Genomic DNA, 18,342 nt, shown 5'->3' with positions numbered 1-18,342 from the left:
GTCTCCCCGCTCTCTCCAGTCTCCCCGCTCGCTCCAGTCTCCCCGCTCTCTCCAGTCTCCCCGCGCACTCCAGTCTCCCCGTTCACTCCAGTCTCCCCGCTCACTCCAGTCTCCCCTCTCACTTCTGTCTCCCCGCTCACTTTAGTCTCCCCGCTCACTCCAGTCTCCCCGCTCACTCCAGTCTCCCCGAACACTCCAGTCTCCCCGAACACTCCAGTCTCCCCGTTCACTCCAGTCTCCCCGCACACTCCAGTCTCCCCGCTCACTACAGTCTCCCCGAACACTCCAGTCACCCCGCTCACTCCAGTCTCCCCATTCACTCCAGTCTCCCCGCTCACTCCAGTCTCCCCACTCACTCCAGTCTCCCCGCTCACTCCAGTCTCCCCGCTCACTGCTGTCTCCCCGCTCACTCCAGCCTCCCCGCTCCCTCCAGTCTCCCCGCTGACTCCAGTCTCCCCGCTCCCTCCAGTCTCCCCGCTCACTACAATCTCCCCGCTCACTACAGTCTCCCTGCTCACTCCAGTCTCCCCACTCACTCCAGTCTCCCCGCTCACTCCAGTCTCCCCGCTCTCTCCAGTCTCCCCGCTCACTCCAGTCTCCCCGCGCACTCCAGTCTCCACGAACACTCCAGTCTCCCCGCTCGCTCCAGTCTCCCCGCTCTCTCCAGTCTCCCCGCTCGCTCCAGTCTCCCCGCTCTCTCCAGTCTCCCCGCTCACTCCAGTCTCCCCGTTCACTCCAGTCTCCCCGCTCACTCCAGTCTCCCCTCTCACTTCTGTCTCCCCGCTCACTCCAGTCTCCCCGCTCACTCCAGCCTCCCCTCTCACTCCAGTCCCCCCGCTCACTCCAGTCTCCCCGAGCACTCCAGTCTCCCCGCTCACTGCTGTCTCCCCGCTTTCTCCAGCCTCCCCGCTCACTCCAGCCTCCCCGCTCACTCCAGTCACCCCGCTCACTCCAGTCTCCCCATTCACTCCAGTCTCCCCGCTCACTCCAGTGTCCCCACTCACTCCAGTCTCCCCGCTCACTCCAGTCTCCCCGCTCAATCCAGTCTCCCCGCTCACTCCAGTCTCCCCGCTCACTCCAGACTCAACGCTCACTCCAGTCTCCCCGTTCGCTCCAGTCTCCCCGCTCGCTCCAGTCTCCCCGTTCACTCCAGTCTCCCCGCTCACTCCAGTCTCCCCTCTCACTTCTGTCTCCCCGCTCACTCCAGTCTCCCCGCTCACTCCAGTCTCCCCTCTCACTCCAGTCCCCCCGCTCACTCCAGTCTCCCCGAACACTCCAGTCTCCCCGAACACTCCAGTCACCCCGCTCACTCCAGTCTCCCCATTCACTCCAGTTTCCCCACTCACTCCAGTCTCCCCACTCACTCCAGTCTCGCCGCTCACTCCAGTCTCCCCGCTCACTGCTGTCTCCCCGCTCACTCCAGTCTCCCCGCTCACTCCAGTCACCCCGCTCACTCCAGACTCCCCGCTCACTCCAGTCTCCCCGCTCACTCCAGTCTCCCCGCTCACTGCTGTCTCCCCGCTCACTGCTGTCTCCCCGCTCACTCCAGTCTCCCCGCTCACTCCAGTCTCCCTGCTCACTCCAGTCTCCCCGCTCACTCCAGTCTCCCCGCTCACTCCAGTCTCCCCGCTCACTCCAGACTCAACGCTCACTCCAGTCTCCCCGTTCGCTCCAGTCTCCCCACTCGCTCCAGTCTCCCTGCTCACTCCAGTCTCCCCGCTCACTCCAGTCTCCCCGCTCACTCCAGTCTCCGGCTCACTCCAGTCTCCCCGCTCACTCCAGACTCAACGCTCACTCCAGTCTCCCCGCTCACTCCAGTCTCCCGCTCACTCCAGTCTCCCCGCTCACTCCAGACTCCCCGCTCACTCCAGTCACCCCTCTCACTCCAGTCCCCCCGCTCACTCCAGTCTCCCCGAACACTCCAGTCTCCCCGAACACTCCAGTCACCCCGCTCACTCCAGTCTCCCCATTCACTCCAGTCTCCCCGCTCACTCCAGTCTCCCCACTCACTCCAGTCTCCCCGCTCACTCCAGTCTCCCAGCTCACTGCTGTCTCCCCGCTCACTCCAGTCTCCCCGCTCACTCCAGTCTCCCCGCTCACTCCAGACTCCCCGCTCACTCCAGTCTCCCCGCTCACTCCAGTCTCCCCGCTCACTGCTGTCTCCCCGCTCACTGCTGTCTCCCCGCTCACTCCAGTCTCCCCGCTCACTCCAGTCTCCCTGCTCACTCCAGTCGCCCCGCTCACTCCAGTCTCCCCGCTCACTCCAGACTCAACGCTCACTCCAGTCTCCCCGTTCGCTCCAGTCTCCCCGCTCGCTCCAGTCTCCCCGTTCACTCCAGTCTCCCCGCTCACTCCAGTCTCCCCTCTCACTTCTGTCTCCCCGCTCACTCCAGTTTCCCCGCTCACTCCAGTCTCCCCTCTCTCTCCAGTCCCCCCGCTCACTCCAGTCTCCCCGAACACTCCAGTCTCCCCGAACACTCCAGTCTCCCTGCTCACTCCAGTCTCCCCGCTCACTCCAGTCTCCCCGCACACTCCAGTCTCCCCGCTCACTCCGTCTGCCCGCTCACTCCAGTCTCCCCGCTCTCTCCAGTCTCCCCGCTCACTCCAGTCTCCCCGCTCACTCCAGTCACCCCGCTCACTCCAGTCTCCCCATTCACTCCAGTCTCCCCGCTCACTCCAGTCTCCCCACTCACTCCAGTCTCCCCGCTCACTCCAGTCTCCCCGCTCACTGCTGTCTCCCCGCTCACTCCAGTCTCCCCGCTCACTCCAGTCCCCCCGCTCACTCCAGACTCCCCGCTCACTCCTGTCTCCCCGCTCACTCCAGTCTCCCCGCTCACTGCTGTCTCCCCGCTCACTGCTGTCTCCCCGCTCACTCCAGTCTCCCTGCTCACTCCAGTCTCCCCGCTCACTCCAGACTCCCCGCTCACTCCAGTCTCCCCGCTCACTCCAGACTCAACGCTCACTCCAGTCTCCCCGTTCGCTCCAGTCTCCCCGCTCGCTCCAGTCTCCCCGTTCACTCCAGTCTCCCCGCTCACTCCAGTCTCCCCTTTCACTTCTGTCTCCCCGCTCACTCCAGACTCAACGCTCACTCCAGTCTCCCCGTTCGCTCCAGTCTCCCCGCTCGCTCCAGTCTCCCCGCTCACTCCAGTCTCCCCGCTCACTCCAGTCTCCCCGCTCACTCCAGTCACCGGCTCACTCCAGTCTCCCCGCTCACTCCAGACTCAACGCTCACTCCAGTCTCCCCACTCACTCCAGTCTCCCCGCTCACTCCAGTCTCCCCGCTCTCTCCAGTCTCCCCGCTCACTCCAGTCTCCCCGCGCACTCCAGTCTCCACGAACACTCCAGTCTCCCCGCTCGCTCCAGTCTCCCCGCTCACTCCAGTCTCCCCGCTCACTCCATTCTCCCCGCTCACTCCAGTCCCCCGCTCCATCCATTCTCGCCGCTCTATCCAGTTTCCCCGCTCACTCCAGCCTCCCCGCTCCCTCCAGTCTCCCCGCTCACTCCAGTCTCCCCGCTCATTCCAGACTCCCCGCTCACTCCAGTCTCCCCGCTCACTCCAGTCTCCCCGCTCACTGCTGTCTCCCCGCTCACTGCTGTCTCCCCGCTCACTCCAGTCTCCCCGGTCACTCCAGTCTCCCTGCTCTCTCCAGTCACCCCGCTCACTGCTGTCTCCCCGCTCACTGCTGTCTCCCCGCTCACTCCAGTCTCCCCGGTCACTCCAGTCTCCCCGCTCACTCCAGTCCCCCGCTCCATCCATTCTCGCCGCTCTATCCAGTTTCCCCGCTCACTCCAGCCTCCCCGCTCCCTCCAGTCTCCCCGCTCACTCCAGTCTCCCCGCTCATTCCAGACTCCCCGCTCACTCCAGTCTCCCCGTTCGCTCCAGTCTCCCCGCTCGCTCCAGTCTCCCCGTTCACTCCAGTCTCCCCGCTCACTCCAGTCTCCCCTTTCACTTCTGTCTCCCCGCTCACTCCAGACTCAACGCTCACTCCAGTCTCCCCGTTCGCTCCAGTCTCCCCGCTCGCTCCAGTCTCCCCGCTCACTCCAGTCTCCCCGCTCACTCCAGTCTCCCCGCTCACTCCAGTCACCGGCTCACTCCAGTCTCCCCGCTCACTCCAGACTCAACGCTCACTCCAGTCTCCCCACTCACTCCAGTCTCCCCGCTCACTCCAGTCTCCCCGCTCTCTCCAGTCTCCCCGCTCACTCCAGTCTCCCCGCGCACTCCAGTCTCCACGAACACTCCAGTCTCCCCGCTCGCTCCAGTCTCCCCGCTCACTCCAGTCTCCCCGCTCACTCCATTCTCCCCGCTCACTCCAGTCCCCCGCTCCATCCATTCTCGCCGCTCTATCCAGTTTCCCCGCTCACTCCAGCCTCCCCGCTCCCTCCAGTCTCCCCGCTCACTCCAGTCTCCCCGCTCATTCCAGACTCCCCGCTCACTCCAGTCTCCCCGCTCACTCCAGTCTCCCCGCTCACTGCTGTCTCCCCGCTCACTGCTGTCTCCCCGCTCACTCCAGTCTCCCCGGTCACTCCAGTCTCCCTGCTCTCTCCAGTCACCCCGCTCACTGCTGTCTCCCCGCTCACTGCTGTCTCCCCGCTCACTCCAGTCTCCCCGGTCACTCCAGTCTCCCTGCTCACTCCAGTCTCCCCGATCACTCCATTCTCCCCGCTCACTCCAGTCTCCCGCTCACTCCAATCTCCCCGCTCACTCCAGACTCCCCGCTCACTCCAGTCTCCCCGCTCACTCCAGTCTCCCCGTTCGCTCCAGTCTCCCCGCTCGCTCCAGTCTCACCGCTCACTCCAGTCTCCCCGCTCACTCCAGTCTCCCCGCTCACTCCAGTCTCCCTGAACATTCCAGTCTCCCCAAAACTCCAGTCTCCCCACTCATCCAGTCTCCCCGTTCACTCCAGTCTCCCCGCTCACTCCAGTCTCCCCGCTCACTCCAGTCTCCCCGTTCACTCCAGTCTCCCCGCTCACTCCAGTCTCCCCACTCACTCCAGTCTCCCCACTCACTCCAGTCTCCCCGCTCACTGCTGTCTCCCCACTTTCTCCAGCCTCCCCGCTCACTCCAGCCTCCCCGCTCACTCCAGTCAACCCCTCACTCCAGTCTCCCCGCTCACTCCAGTCTCCCCGCTCACTCCAGTCTCCCCGCTCACTCCAGTCTCCCGGCTCACTCCAGACTCCCCGCTCGCTCCAGTCTCCCCGCTCGCTCCAGTTTCCCCTCTCGCTCCAGTCTCCCCGCTCTCTCCAGTCTCCCCGCTCGCTCCAGTCTCCCCACTCGCTCCAGTTTCCCCGCTCCCTCCAGTCTCCCCGCTCACTACAAGCTCCCCGCTCACTACAGTCTCCCTGCTCACTCCCGTCTCCCCCGCTCACTTCCAGTCTCCCCGCTCACTCCAGTCTCCCCGCTCACTCCAGTCTCCCCGCTCACTCCAGTCTCCCCGCTCACTCCAGTCTCCCCGAACACTCCAGTCTCCCCGCTCGCTCCAGTCTCCCCGCTCTCTCCAGTCTCCCCGCTCGCTCCAGTCTCCCCGCTCTCTCCAGTCTGCCCGCTCACTCCAGTCTCCCCATACACTCCAGTCTCCCCGCTCACTCCAGTCTCCCCTCTCACTTCTTTCTCCCCGCTCACTCCAGTCTCCCCGCTCACTCCAGTCTCCCCGCTCACTCCAGTCTCCCCGAACATTCCAGTCTCCCCGAACACTCCAGTCTCCCCGTTCACTCCAGTCTCCCCGCTCACTCCAGACTCCCCGCTCACTCCAGTCTCCCCGAACACTCCAGTCACCCCGCTCACTCCAGTCTCCCCATTCACTCCAGTCTCCCCGCTCACTCCAGTCTCCCCGCTCACTCCAGTCTCCCCGCTCACTCCAGTCTCCCCGCTCACTGCTGTCTCCCCGCTCATTCAAGTCTCCCCGCTCTCTCCAGTCTCCCCGCTCACTCCAGTCTCCCCGCTCACTCCAGTCTCCCCGCTCACTCCGTCTGCCCACTCACTCCAGTCTCACTCCAGCCTCCCCGCTCACTGCTGTCTCCCCGCTTACTCCAGTCTCCCCGCTCACTCCAGTCTCTCCGCTCACTCCAGTCTCCCCGCTCACTCCAGTCTCCCCGCTCACTCCAGTCTCCCCGCTCACTCCAGTCTCCCCGCTCACTCCAGACTCCCCGCTCACTCCAGTCTCCCCGCTCACTCCAGTCTCCCTGCTCACTCCAGTCCCCCGCTCCCTCCAGTCTCGCCGCACTCTCCAGTCTCCCCGCTCTCTCCCGTCTCCCCGCTCACTCCAGTCTCCCCGCTCCCTCCAGTCTTCCTGCTCACTCCTGTCTCCCCGCTCACTCCAGTCTCCCCTCTCATTCCAGTCTCCCCGCTCACTCCAGTCTCCCCGCTCACTCCAGTCTCCCCGCTCACTCCAGTCTCCCAGCTCACTCCAGTCGCCCCGCTCACTCCAGTCTCCCCGCTCACTCCAGTCTCCCTGCTCACTCCAGTCGCCCCGCTCACTCCAGTCTCCCCGCTCACTCCAGACTCAACGCTCACTCCAGTCTCCCCGTTCGCTCCAGTCTCCCCGCTCGCTCCAGTCTCCCCGTTCACTCCAGTCTCCCCGCTCACTCCAGTCTCCCCTCTCACTTCTGTCTCCCCGCTCACTCCAGTTTCCCCGCTCACTCCAGTCTCCCCTCTCTCTCCAGTCTCCCCGCTCACTCCAGTCTCCCCGAACACTCCAGTCTCCCCGAACACTCCAGTCTCCCTGCTCACTCCAGTCTCCCCGCTCACTCCAGTCTCCCCGCACACTCCAGTCTCCCCGCTCACTCCGTCTGCCCGCTCACTCCAGTCTCCCCGCTCTCTCCAGTCTCCCCGCTCACTCCAGTCTCCCCGCTCACTCCAGTCACCCCGCTCACTCCAGTCTCCCCATTCACTCCAGTCTCCCCGCTCACTCCAGTCTCCCCACTCACTCCAGTCTCCCCGCTCACTCCAGTCTCCCCGCTCACTGCTGTCTCCCCGCTCACTCCAGTCTCCCCGCTCACTCCAGTCCCCCCGCTCACTCCAGACTCCCCGCTCACTCCAGTCTCCCCGCTCACTCCAGTCTCCCCGCTCACTGCTGTCTCCCCGCTCACTGCTGTCTCCCCGCTCACTCCAGTCTCCCTGCACACTCCAGTCTCCCCGCTCACTCCAGACACCCCGCTCGCTCCTGTCTCCCCGCTCACTCCAGACTCAACGCTCACTCCAGTCTCCCCGTTCGCTCCAGTCTCCCCGCTCGCTCCAGTCTCCCCGTTCACTCCAGTCTCCCCGCTCACTCCAGTCTCCCCTCTCACTTCTGTCTCCCCGCTCACTCCAGACTCAACGCTCACTCCAGTCTCCCCGTTCGCTCCAGTCTCCCCGCTCGCTCCAGTCTCCCCGCTCACTCCAGTCTCCCCGCTCACTCCAGTCTCCCCGCTCACTCCAGTCTCCGGCTCACTCCAGTCTCCCCGCTCACTCCAGACTCAACGCTCACTCCAGTCTCCCCACTCACTCCAGTCTCCCCGCTCACTCCAGTCTCCCCGCTCTCTCCAGTCTCCCCGCTCACTCCAGTCTCCCCGCGCACTCCAGTCTCCACGAACACTCCAGTCTCCCCGCTCGCTCCAGTCTCCCCGCTCACTCCAGTCTCCCCGCTCACTCCATTCTCCCCGCTCACTCCAGTCCCCCGCTCCCTCCATTCTCGCCGCTCAATCCAGTCTCCCCGCTCACTCCAGCCTCCCCGCTCCCTCCAGTCTCCCCGCTCACTCCAGTCTCCCCGCTCATTCCAGACTCCCCGCTCACTCCAGTCTCCCCGCTCACTCCAGTCTCCCCGCTCACTGCTGTCTCCCCGCTCACTGCTTTCTCCCCGCTCACTCCAGTCACCCCGGTCACTCCAGTCTCCCTGCTCTCTCCAGTCTCCCCGCTCACTGCTGTCTCCCCGCTCACTGCTGTCTCCCCGCTCACTCCTGTCTCCCCGGTCACTCCAGTCTCCCTGCTCACTCCAGTCTCCCCGATCACTCCAGTCTCCCCGCTCACTCCAGTCTCCCGCTCACTCCAATCTCCCCGCTCACTCCAGACTCCCCGCTCACTCCAGTCTCCCCGCCCACTCCAGTCTCCCCGTTCGCTCCAGTCTCCCCGTTCGCTCCAGTCTCCCCGCTCGCTCCAGTCTCACCGCTCACTCCAGTCTCCCCGCTCACTCCAGTCTCCCCGCTCACTCCAGTCTCCCTGAACATTCCAGTCTCCCCAAAACTCCAGTCTCCCCACTCATCCAGTCTCCCCGTTCACTCCAGTCTCCCCGCTCACTCCAGTCTCCCCGCTCACTCCAGTCTCCCCGTTCACTCCAGTCTCCCCGCTCACTCCAGTCTCCCCACTCACTCCAGTCTCCCCACTCACTCCAGTCTCCCCGCTCACTGCTGTCTCCCCACTTTCTCCAGCCTCCCCGCTCACTCCAGCCTCCCCGCTCACTCCAGTCCACCCCTCACTCCAGTCTCCCCGCTCACTCCAGTCTCCCCGCTCACTCCAGTCTCCCCGCTCACTCCAGTCTCCCGGCTCACTCCAGACTCCCCGCTCGCTCCAGTCTCCCCGCTCGCTCCAGTTTCCCCACTCGCTCCAGTCTCCCCGCTCTCTCCAGTCTCCCCGCTCGCTCCAGTCTCCCCACTCGCTCCAGTTTCCCCGCTCCCTCCAGTCTCCCCGCTCACTACAAGCTCCCCGCTCACTACAGTCTCCCTGCTCACTCCCGTCTCCCCGCTCACTCCAGTCTCCCCGCTCACTCCAGTCTCCCCGCTCACTCCAGTCTCCCCGCTCACTCCAGTCTCCCCGCTCACTCCAGTCTCCCCGAACACTCCAGTCTCCCCGCTCGCTCCAGTCTCCCCGCTCTCTCCAGTCTCCCCGCTCGCTCCAGTCTCCCCGCTCTCTCCAGTCTGCCCGCTCACTCCAGTCTCCCCGTACACTCCAGTCTCCCCGCTCACTCCAGTCTCCCCTCTCACTTCTTTCTCCCCGCTCACTCCAGTCTCCCCGCTCACTCCAGTCTCCCCGCTCACTCCAGTCTCCCCGAACATTCCAGTCTCCCCGAACACTCCAGTCTCCCCGTTCACTCCAGTCTCCCCGCTCACTCCAGACTCCCCGCTCACTCCAGTCTCCCCGAACACTCCAGTCACCCCGCTCACTCCAGTCTCCCCATTCACTCCAGTCTCCCCGCTCACTCCAGTCTCCCCGCTCACTCCAGTCTCCCCGCTCACTCCAGTCTCCCCGCTCACTGCTGTCTCCCCGCTCATTCAAGTCTCCCCGCTCTCTCCAGTCTCCCCGCTCACTCCAGTCTCCCTGCTCACTCCAGTCTCCCCGCTCACTCCGTCTGCCCACTCACTCCAGTCTCACTCCAGTCTCCCCGCTCACTGCTGTCTCCCCGCTTACTCCAGTCTCCCCGCTCACTCCAGTCTCTCCGCTCACTCCAGTCTCCCCGCTCACTCCAGTCTCCCCGATCACTCCAGTCTCCCCGCTCACTCCAGTCTCCCCGCTCACTCCAGACTCCCCGCTCACTCCAGTCTCCCCGCTCACTCCAGTCTCCCTGCTCACTCCAGTCCCCCGCTCCCTCCAGTCTCGCCGCACTCTCCAGTCTCCCCGCTCTCTCCCGTCTCCCCGCTCACTCCAGTCTCCCCGCTCCCTCCAGTCTTCCTGCTCACTCCTGTCTCCCCGCTCACTCCAGTCTCCCCTCTCACTCCAGTCTCCCCGCTCACTCCAGTCTCCCCGCTCACTCCAGTCTCCCCGCTCACTCCAGTCTCCCCGCTCACTCCAGTCTCCCTGCTCACTCCAGTCCCCCGCTCCCTCCAGTCTCGCCGCTCTCTCCAGTCTCCCCGCTCACTCCAGCCTCCCCGCTCCCTCCAGTCTCCCCGCTCACTCCAGTCTCCCCGCTCACTCCAGATTCCCCGCTCACTCCAGTCTCCCCGCTCACTCCAGTCTCCCCGCTCACTGCTGTCTCCCCGCTCACTGCTGCTCCCCTCCCCCGTCTCCCCCGCTCACTCCCGTCTCCCCGCTCACTCCAGTCTCCCTGCTCACTCCAGTCTCCCCGCTCACTCCAGTCTCCCCGCTCACTCCAGTCTCCGGCTCACTCCAGTCTCCCCGCTCACTCCAGACTCCCCGCTCACTCCAGTCTCCCCGTTCGCTCCAGTCTCCCCGCTCGCTCCAGTCTCCCCGCTCGCTCCAGTCTCCCCGCTCCCTCCAGTTTCCCCGCTCACTCCAGTCTCCCCGCTCACTCCAGTATCCCCGCTCACTCCAGTCTCCCCGCTCACTCCAGTCTCCCCGCTCACTCCAGTCTCCCCGCTCACTCCAGTCTCCCCGCTCACTCCATTCTCCCCGCTCACTCCGTCTGCCCGCTCACTCCAGTCTCCCGGCTCACTCCAGTCTCCCCGCTCACTGCTGTCTCCCCGCTTACTACAGTCTCCCCGCTCACTCCAGTCTCCCCGCTCACTCCAGTCTCCCCGCTCACGACAGTCTCCCCGCTCACTCCAGTCTCCCCGCTCACTCCAGTCTCCCCGCTCACTCCAGTCTCCCCGCTCACTCCAGACTTCCCGCTCACTCCAGTCTCCCCGCTCACTCCAGTCTCCCTGCTCCCTCCAGTCCCCCGCTCCCTCCAGTGTCTCCGCTCTCTCCAGTCTCCCCGCTCACTCCAGTCTCCCCGCTCCCTCCAGTCTCCCCGCTCACTCCAATCTCCCCGCTCACTCCAGTCTCCCCTCTCACTCCATTCTCCCCGCTCACTGCAGTCTCCCCGCTCACTCCAGTCTCCCCGCTCACTCCAGTCTCCCGCTCACTCCAATCTCCCCGCTCTCTCCAGACTCCCCGCTCACTCCAGTCTCCCCGCTCACTCCAGTCTCCCCGTTCGCTCCAGTCTCCCCGCTCGCTCCAGTCTCCCCGCTCGCTCCAGTCTCCCCGCTCACTCCAGTCTCCCCGCTCACTCCAGTCTCCCTGAACACTCCAGTGTCCCCAAAACTCCAGTCTCCCCACTCATCCAGTCTCCCCGTTCACTCCAGTCTCCCCGCTCACTCCAGTCTCCCCGCTCACTCCAGTCTCCCCGTTCACTCCAGTCTCCTCGCTCACTCCAGTCTCCCCACTCACTCCAGTCTCCCCACTCACTCCAGTCTCCCCGCTCACTGCTGTCACCCCGCTTTCTCCAGTCACCCCGCTCACTGCTGTCTCCCCGCTCACTGCTGTCTCCCCACTCACTCCAGTCTCCCCGGTCACTCCAGTCTCCCTGCTCACTCCAGTCTCCCCGATCACTCCATTCTCCCCGCTCACTCCAGTCTCCCGCTCACTCCAATCTCCCCGCTCACTCCAGACTCCCCGCTCACTCCAGTCTCCCCGCTCACTCCAGTCTCCCCGTTCGCTCCAGTCTCCCCGCTCGCTCCAGTCTCACCGCTCACTCCAGTCTCCCCGCTCACTCCAGTCTCCCCGCTCACTCCAGTCTCCCTGAACATTCCAGTCTCCCCAAAACTCCAGTCTCCCCACTCATCCAGTCTCCCCGTTCACTCCAGTCTCCCCGCTCACTCCAGTCTCCCCGCTCACTCCAGTCTCCCCGTTCACTCCAGTCTCCCCGCTCACTCCAGTCTCCCCACTCACTCCAGTCTCCCCACTCACTCCAGTCTCCCCGCTCACTGCTGTCTCCCCACTTTCTCCAGCCTCCCCGCTCACTCCAGCCTCCCCGCTCACTCCAGTCAACCCCTCACTCCAGTCTCCCCGCTCACTCCAGTCTCCCCGCTCACTCCAGTCTCCCCGCTCACTCCAGTCTCCCGGCTCACTCCAGACTCCCCGCTCGCTCCAGTCTCCCCGCTCGCTCCAGTTTCCCCACTCGCTCCAGTCTCCCCGCTCTCTCCAGTCTCCCCGCTCGCTCCAGTCTCCCCACTCGCTCCAGTTTCCCCGCTCCCTCCAGTCTCCCCGCTCACTACAAGCTCCCCGCTCACTACAGTCTCCCTGCTCACTCCCGTCTCCCCGCTCACTCCAGTCTCCCCGCTCACTCCAGTCTCCCCGCTCACTCCAGTCTCCCCGCTCACTCCAGTCTCCCCGCTCACTCCAGTCTCCCCGAACACTCCAGTCTCCCCGCTCGCTCCAGTCTCCCCGCTCTCTCCAGTCTCCCCGCTCGCTCCAGTCTCCCCGCTCTCTCCAGTCTGCCCGCTCACTCCAGTCTCCCCATACACTCCAGTCTCCCCGCTCACTCCAGTCTCCCCTCTCACTTCTTTCTCCCCGCTCACTCCAGTCTCCCCGCTCACTCCAGTCTCCCCGCTCACTCCAGTCTCCCCGAACATTCCAGTCTCCCCGAACACTCCAGTCTCCCCGTTCACTCCAGTCTCCCCGCTCACTCCAGACTCCCCGCTCACTCCAGTCTCCCCGAACACTCCAGTCACCCCGCTCACTCCAGTCTCCCCATTCACTCCAGTCTCCCCGCTCACTCCAGTCTCCCCGCTCACTCCAGTCTCCCCGCTCACTCCAGTCTCCCCGCTCACTGCTGTCTCCCCGCTCATTCAAGTCTCCCCGCTCTCTCCAGTCTCCCCGCTCACTCCAGTCTCCCCGCTCACTCCAGTCTCCCCGCTCACTCCGTCTGCCCACTCACTCCAGTCTCACTCCAGCCTCCCCGCTCACTGCTGTCTCCCCGCTTACTCCAGTCTCCCCGCTCACTCCAGTCTCTCCGCTCACTCCAGTCTCCCCGCTCACTCCAGTCTCCCCGCTCACTCCAGTCTCCCCGCTCACTCCAGTCTCCCCGCTCACTCCAGACTCCCCGCTCACTCCAGTCTCCCCGCTCACTGCTGTCTCCCCGCTCACTGCTGTCTCCCCGCTCACTCCAGTCTCCCCACTCACTCCAGTCTCCCCGCTCACTGCTGTCTCCCCACTTTCTCCAGCCTCCCCGCTCACTCCAGCCTCCCCGCTCACTCCAGTCAACCCCTCACTCCAGTCTCCCCGCTCACTCCAGTCTCCCCGCTCACTCCAGTCTCCCCGCTCACTCCAGTCTCCCGGCTCACTCCAGACTCCCCGCTCGCTGCAGTCTCCCCGCTCGCTCCAGTTTCCCCACTCGCTCCAGTCTCCCCGCTCTCTCCAGTCTCCCCGCTCGCTCCAGGCTCCCCGCTCACTACAAGCTCCCCGCTCACTACAGTCTCCCTGCTCACTCCCGTCTCCCCGCTCACTCCAGTCTCCCCGCTCACTCCAGTCTCCCCGCTCACTCCAGTCTCCCCGCTCACTCCAGTCTCCCGGCTCACTCCAGACTCCCCGCTCGCTCCAGTCTCCCCGCTCGCTCCAGTTTCCCCACTCGCTCCAGTCTCCCCTCTCGCTCCAGTTTCCCCGCTCCCTCCAGGCTCCCCGCTCACTACAAGCTCCCCGCTCACTACAGTCTCCCTGCTCACTCCCGTCTCCCCGCTCACTCCAGTCTCCCCGCTCACTCCAGTCTCCCCGCTCACTCCAGTCTCCCCGCTCACTCCAGTCTCCCCGCTCACTCCAGTCTCCCCGAACACTCCAGTCTCCCCGCTCGCTCCAGTCTCCCCGCTCTCTCCAGTCTCCCCGCTCGCTCCAGTCTCCCCGCTCTCTCCAGTCTGCCCGCTCACTCCAGTCTCCCCATACACTCCAGTCTCCCCGCTCACTCCAGTCTCCCCTCTCACTTCTTTCTCCCCGCTCACTCCAGTCTCCCCGCTCACTCCAGTCTCCCCGCTCACTCCAGTCTCCCCGAACATTCCAGTCTCCCCGAACACTCCAGTCTCCCCGTTCACTCCAGTCTCCCCGCTCACTCCAGACTCCCCGCTCACTCCAGTCTCCCCGAACACTCCAGTCACCCCGCTCACTCCAGTCTCCCCATTCACTCCAGTCTCCCCGCTCACTCCAGTCTCCCCGCTCACTCCAGTCTCCCCGCTCACTCCAGTCTCCCCGCTCACTGCTGTCTCCCCGCTCATTCAAGTCTCCCCGCTCTCTCCAGTCTCCCCGCTCACTCCAGTCTCCCCGCTCACTCCAGTCTCCCCGCTCACTCCGTCTGCCCACTCACTCCAGTCTCACTCCAGCCTCCCCGCTCACTGCTGTCTCCCCGCTTACTCCAGTCTCCCCGCTCACTCCAGTCTCTCCGCTCACTCCAGTCTCCCCGCTCACTCCAGTCTCCCCGCTCACTCCAGTCTCCCCGCTCACTCCAGTCTCCCCGCTCACTCCAGACTCCCCGCTCACTCCAGTCTCCCCGCTCACTCCAGTCTCCCTGCTCACTCCAGTCCCCCGCTCCCTCCAGTCTCGCCGCACTCTCCAGTCTCCCCGCTCTCTCCCGTCTCCCCGCTCACTCCAGTCTCCCCGCTCCCTCCAGTCTTCCTGCTCACTCCTGTCTCCCCGCTCACTCCAGTCTCCCCTCTCACTCCAGTCTCCCCGCTCACTCCAGTCTCCCCGCTCACTCCAGTCTCCCCGCTCACTCCAGTCTCCCTGCTCACTCCAGTCGCCCCGCTCACTCCAGTCTCCCCGCTCACTCCAGTCTCCCTGCTCACTCCAGTCGCCCCGCTCACTCCAGTCTCCCCGCTCACTCCAGACTCAACGCTCACTCCAGTCTCCCCGTTCGCTCCAGTCTCCCCGCTCGCTCCAGTCTCCCCGTTCACTCCAGTCTCCCCGCTCACTCCAGTCTCCCCTCTCACTTCTGTCTCCCCGCTCACTCCAGTTTCCCCGCTCACTCCAGTCTCCCCTCTCTCTCCAGTCCCCCCGCTCACTCCAGTCTCCCCGAACACTCCAGTCTCCCCGAACACTCCAGTCTCCCTGCTCACTCCAGTCTCCCCGCTCACTCCAGTCTCCCCGCACACTCCAGTCTCCCCGCTCACTCCGTCTGCCCGCTCACTCCAGTCTCCCCGCTCTCTCCAGTCTCCCCGCTCACTCCAGTCTCCCCGCTCACTCCAGTCACCCCGCTCACTCCAGTCTCCCCATTCACTCCAGTCTCCCCGCTCACTCCAGTCTCCCCGCTCACTGCTGTCTCCCCGCTCACTCCAGTCTCCCCGCTCACTCCAGTCCCCCCGCTCACTCCAGACTCCCCGCTCACTCCAGTCTCCCCGCTCACTCCAGTCTCCCCGCTCACTGCTGTCTCCCCGCTCACTGCTGTCTCCCCGCTCACTCCAGTCTCCCTGCTCACTCCAGTCTCCCCGCTCACTCCAGACACCCCGCTCACTCCAGTCTCCCCGCTCACTCCAGACTCAACGCTCACTCCAGTCTCCCCGTTCGCTCCAGTCTCCCCGTTCGCTCCAGTCTCCCCGCTCGCTCCAGTCTCCCCGTTCACTCCAGTCTCCCCGCTCACTCCAGTCTCCCCTCTCACTTCTGTCTCCCCGCTCACTCCAGACTCAACGCTCACTCCAGTCTCCCCGTTCGCTCCAGTCTCCCCGCTCGCTCCAGTCTCCCCGCTCACTCCAGTCTCCCCGCTCACTCCAGTCTCCCCGCTCACTCCAGTCTCCGGCTCACTCCAGTCTCCCCGCTCACTCCAGACTCAACGCTCACTCCAGTCTCCCCACTCACTCCAGTCTCCCCGCTCACTCCAGTCTCCCCGCTCTCTCCAGTCTCCCCGCTCACTCCAGTCTCCCCGCGCACTCCAGTCTCCACGAACACTCCAGTCTCCCCGCTCGCTCCAGTCTCCCCGCTCACTCCAGTCTCCCCGCTCACTCCATTCTCCCCGCTCACTCCAGTCCCCCGCTCCCTCCATTCTCGCCGCTCAATCCAGTCTCCCCGCTCACTCCAGCCTCCCCGCTCCCTCCAGTCTCCCCGCTCACTCCAGTCTCCCCGCTCATTCCAGACTCCCCGCTCACTCCAGTCTCCCCGCTCACTCCAGTCTCCCCGCTCACTGCTGTCTCCCCGCTCACTGCTGTCTCCCCGCTCACTCCAGTCTCCCCGGTCACTCCAGTCTCCCTGCTCTCTCCAGTCTCCCCGCTCACTGCTGTCTCCCCGCTCACTGCTGTCTCCCCGCTCACTCCAGTCTCCCCGGTCACTCCAGTCTCCCTGCTCACTCCAGTCTCCCCGATCACTCCAGTCTCCCCGCTCACTCCAGTCTCCCGCTCACTCCAATCTCCCCGCTCACTCCAGACTCCCCGCTCACTCCAGTCTCCCCGCTCACTCCAGTCTCCCCGTTCGCTCCAGTCTCCCCGTTCGCTCCAGTCTCCCCGCTTGCTCCAGTCTCACCGCTCACTCCAGTCTCCCCGCTCACTCCAGTCTCCCCGCTCACTCCAGTCTCCCTGAACATTCCAGTCTCCCCAAAACTCCAGTCTCCCCACTCATCCAGTCTCCCCGTTCACTCAAGTCTCCCCGCTCACTCCAGTCTCCCCGCTCACTCCAGTCTCCCCGTTCACTCCAGTCTCCCCGCTCACTCCAGTCTCCCCACTCACTCCAGTCTCCCCACTCACTCCAGTCTCCCCGCTCACTGCTGTCTCCCCACTTTCTCCAGCCTCCCCGCTCACTCCAGCCTCCCCGCTCACTCCAGTCCACCCCTCACTCCAGTCTCCCCGCTCACTCCAGTCTCCCCGCTCACTCCAGTCTCCCCGCTCACTCCAGTCTCCCGGCTCACTCCAGACTCCCCGCTCGCTCCAGTCTCCCCGCTCGCTCCAGTTTCCCCACTCACTCCAGTCTCCCCGCTCTCTCCAGTCTCCCCGCTCGCTCCAGTCTCCCCACTCGCTCCAGTTTCCCCGCTCCCTCCAGTCTCCCCGCTCACTACAAGCTCCCCGCTCACTACAGTCTCCCTGCTCACTCCCGTCTCCCCGCTCACTCCAGTCTCCCCGCTCACTCCAGTCTCCCCGCTCACTCCAGTCTCCCCGCTCACTCCAGTCTCCCCGCTCACTCCAGTCTCCCCGAACACTCCAGTCTCCCCGCTCGCTCCAGTCTCCCCGCTCTCTCCAGTCTCCCCGCTCGCTCCAGTCTCCCCGCTCTCTCCAGTCTGCCCGCTCACTCCAGTCTCCCCGTACACTCCAGTCTCCCCGCTCACTCCAGTCTCCCCTCTCACTTCTTTCTCCCCGCTCACTCCAGTCTCCCCGCTCACTCCAGTCTCCCCGCTCACTCCAGTCTCCCCGAACATTCCAGTCTCCCCGAACACTCCAGTCTCCCCGTTCACTCCAGTCTCCCCGCTCACTCCAGACTCCCCGCTCACTCCAGTCTCCCCGAACACTCCAGTCACCCCACTCACTCCAGTCTCCCCATTCACTCCAGTCTCCCCGCTCACTCCAGTCTCCCCGCTCACTCCAGTCTCCCCGCTCACTCCAGTCTCCCCGCTCACTGCTGTCTCCCCGCTCATTCAAGTCTCCCCGCTCTCTCCAGTCTCCCCGCTCACTCCAGTCTCCCTGCTCACTCCAGTCTCCCCGCTCACTCCGTCTGCCCACTCACTCCAGTCTCACTCCAGTCTCCCCGCTCACTGCTGTCTCCCCGCTTACTCCAGTCTCCCCGCTCACTCCAGTCTCTCCGCTCACTCCAGTCTCCCCGCTCACTCCAGTCTCCCCGATCACTCCAGTCTCCCCGCTCACTCCAGTCTCCCCGCTCACTCCAGACTCCCCGCTCACTCCAGTCTCCCCGCTCACTCCAGTCTCCCTGCTCACTCCAGTCCCCCGCTCCCTCCAGTCTCGCCGCACTCTCCAGTCTCCCCGCTCTCTCCCGTCTCCCCGCTCACTCCTGTCTCCCCGCTCCCTCCAGTCTTCCTGCTCACTCCTGTCTCCCCGCTCACTCCAGTCTCCCCTCTCACTCCAGTCTCCCCGCTCACTCCAGTCTCCCCGCTCACTCCAGTCTCCCCGCTCACTCCAGTCTCCCCGCTCACTCCAGTCTCCCTGCTCACTCCAGTCCCCCGCTCCCTCCAGTCTCGCCGCTCTCTCCAGTCTCCCCGCTCACTCCAGCCTCCCCGCTCCCTCCAGTCTCCCCGCTCACTCCAGTCTCCCCGCTCACTCCAGATTCCCCGCTCACTCCAGTCTCCCCGCTCACTCCAGTCTCCCCGCTCACTGCTGTCTCCCCGCTCACTGCTGTCTCCCCGCTCACTCCCGTCTCCCCGCTCACTCCAGTCTCCCTGCTCACTCCAGTCTCCCCGCTCACTCCAGTCTCCCCGCTCACTCCAGTCTCCGGCTCACTCCAGTCTCCCCGCTCACTCCAGACTCCCCGCTCACTCCAGTCTCCCCGTTCGCTCCAGTCTCCCCGCTCGCTCCAGTCTCCCCGCTCGCTCCAGTCTCCCCGCTCCCTCCAGTTTCCCCGCTCACTCCAGTCTCCCCGCTCACTCCAGTATCCCCGCTCACTCCAGTCTCCCCGCTCACTCCAGTCTCCCCGCTCACTCCAGTCTCCCCGCTCACTCCAGTCTCCCCGCTCACTCCAGTCTCCCCGCTCACTCCGTCTGCCCGCTCACTCCAGTCTCCCGGCTCACTCCAGTCTCCCCGCTCACT

Source organism: Somniosus microcephalus, chromosome 32 (assembly GCF_052327205.1).
Source record: "Somniosus microcephalus isolate GS21.2 chromosome 32, FLI_Smic_1.0, whole genome shotgun sequence".
Classification (NCBI taxonomy): Eukaryota; Metazoa; Chordata; class Chondrichthyes; order Squaliformes; family Somniosidae; genus Somniosus; species Somniosus microcephalus.
This window is presented reverse-complemented; position numbering follows the sequence as displayed.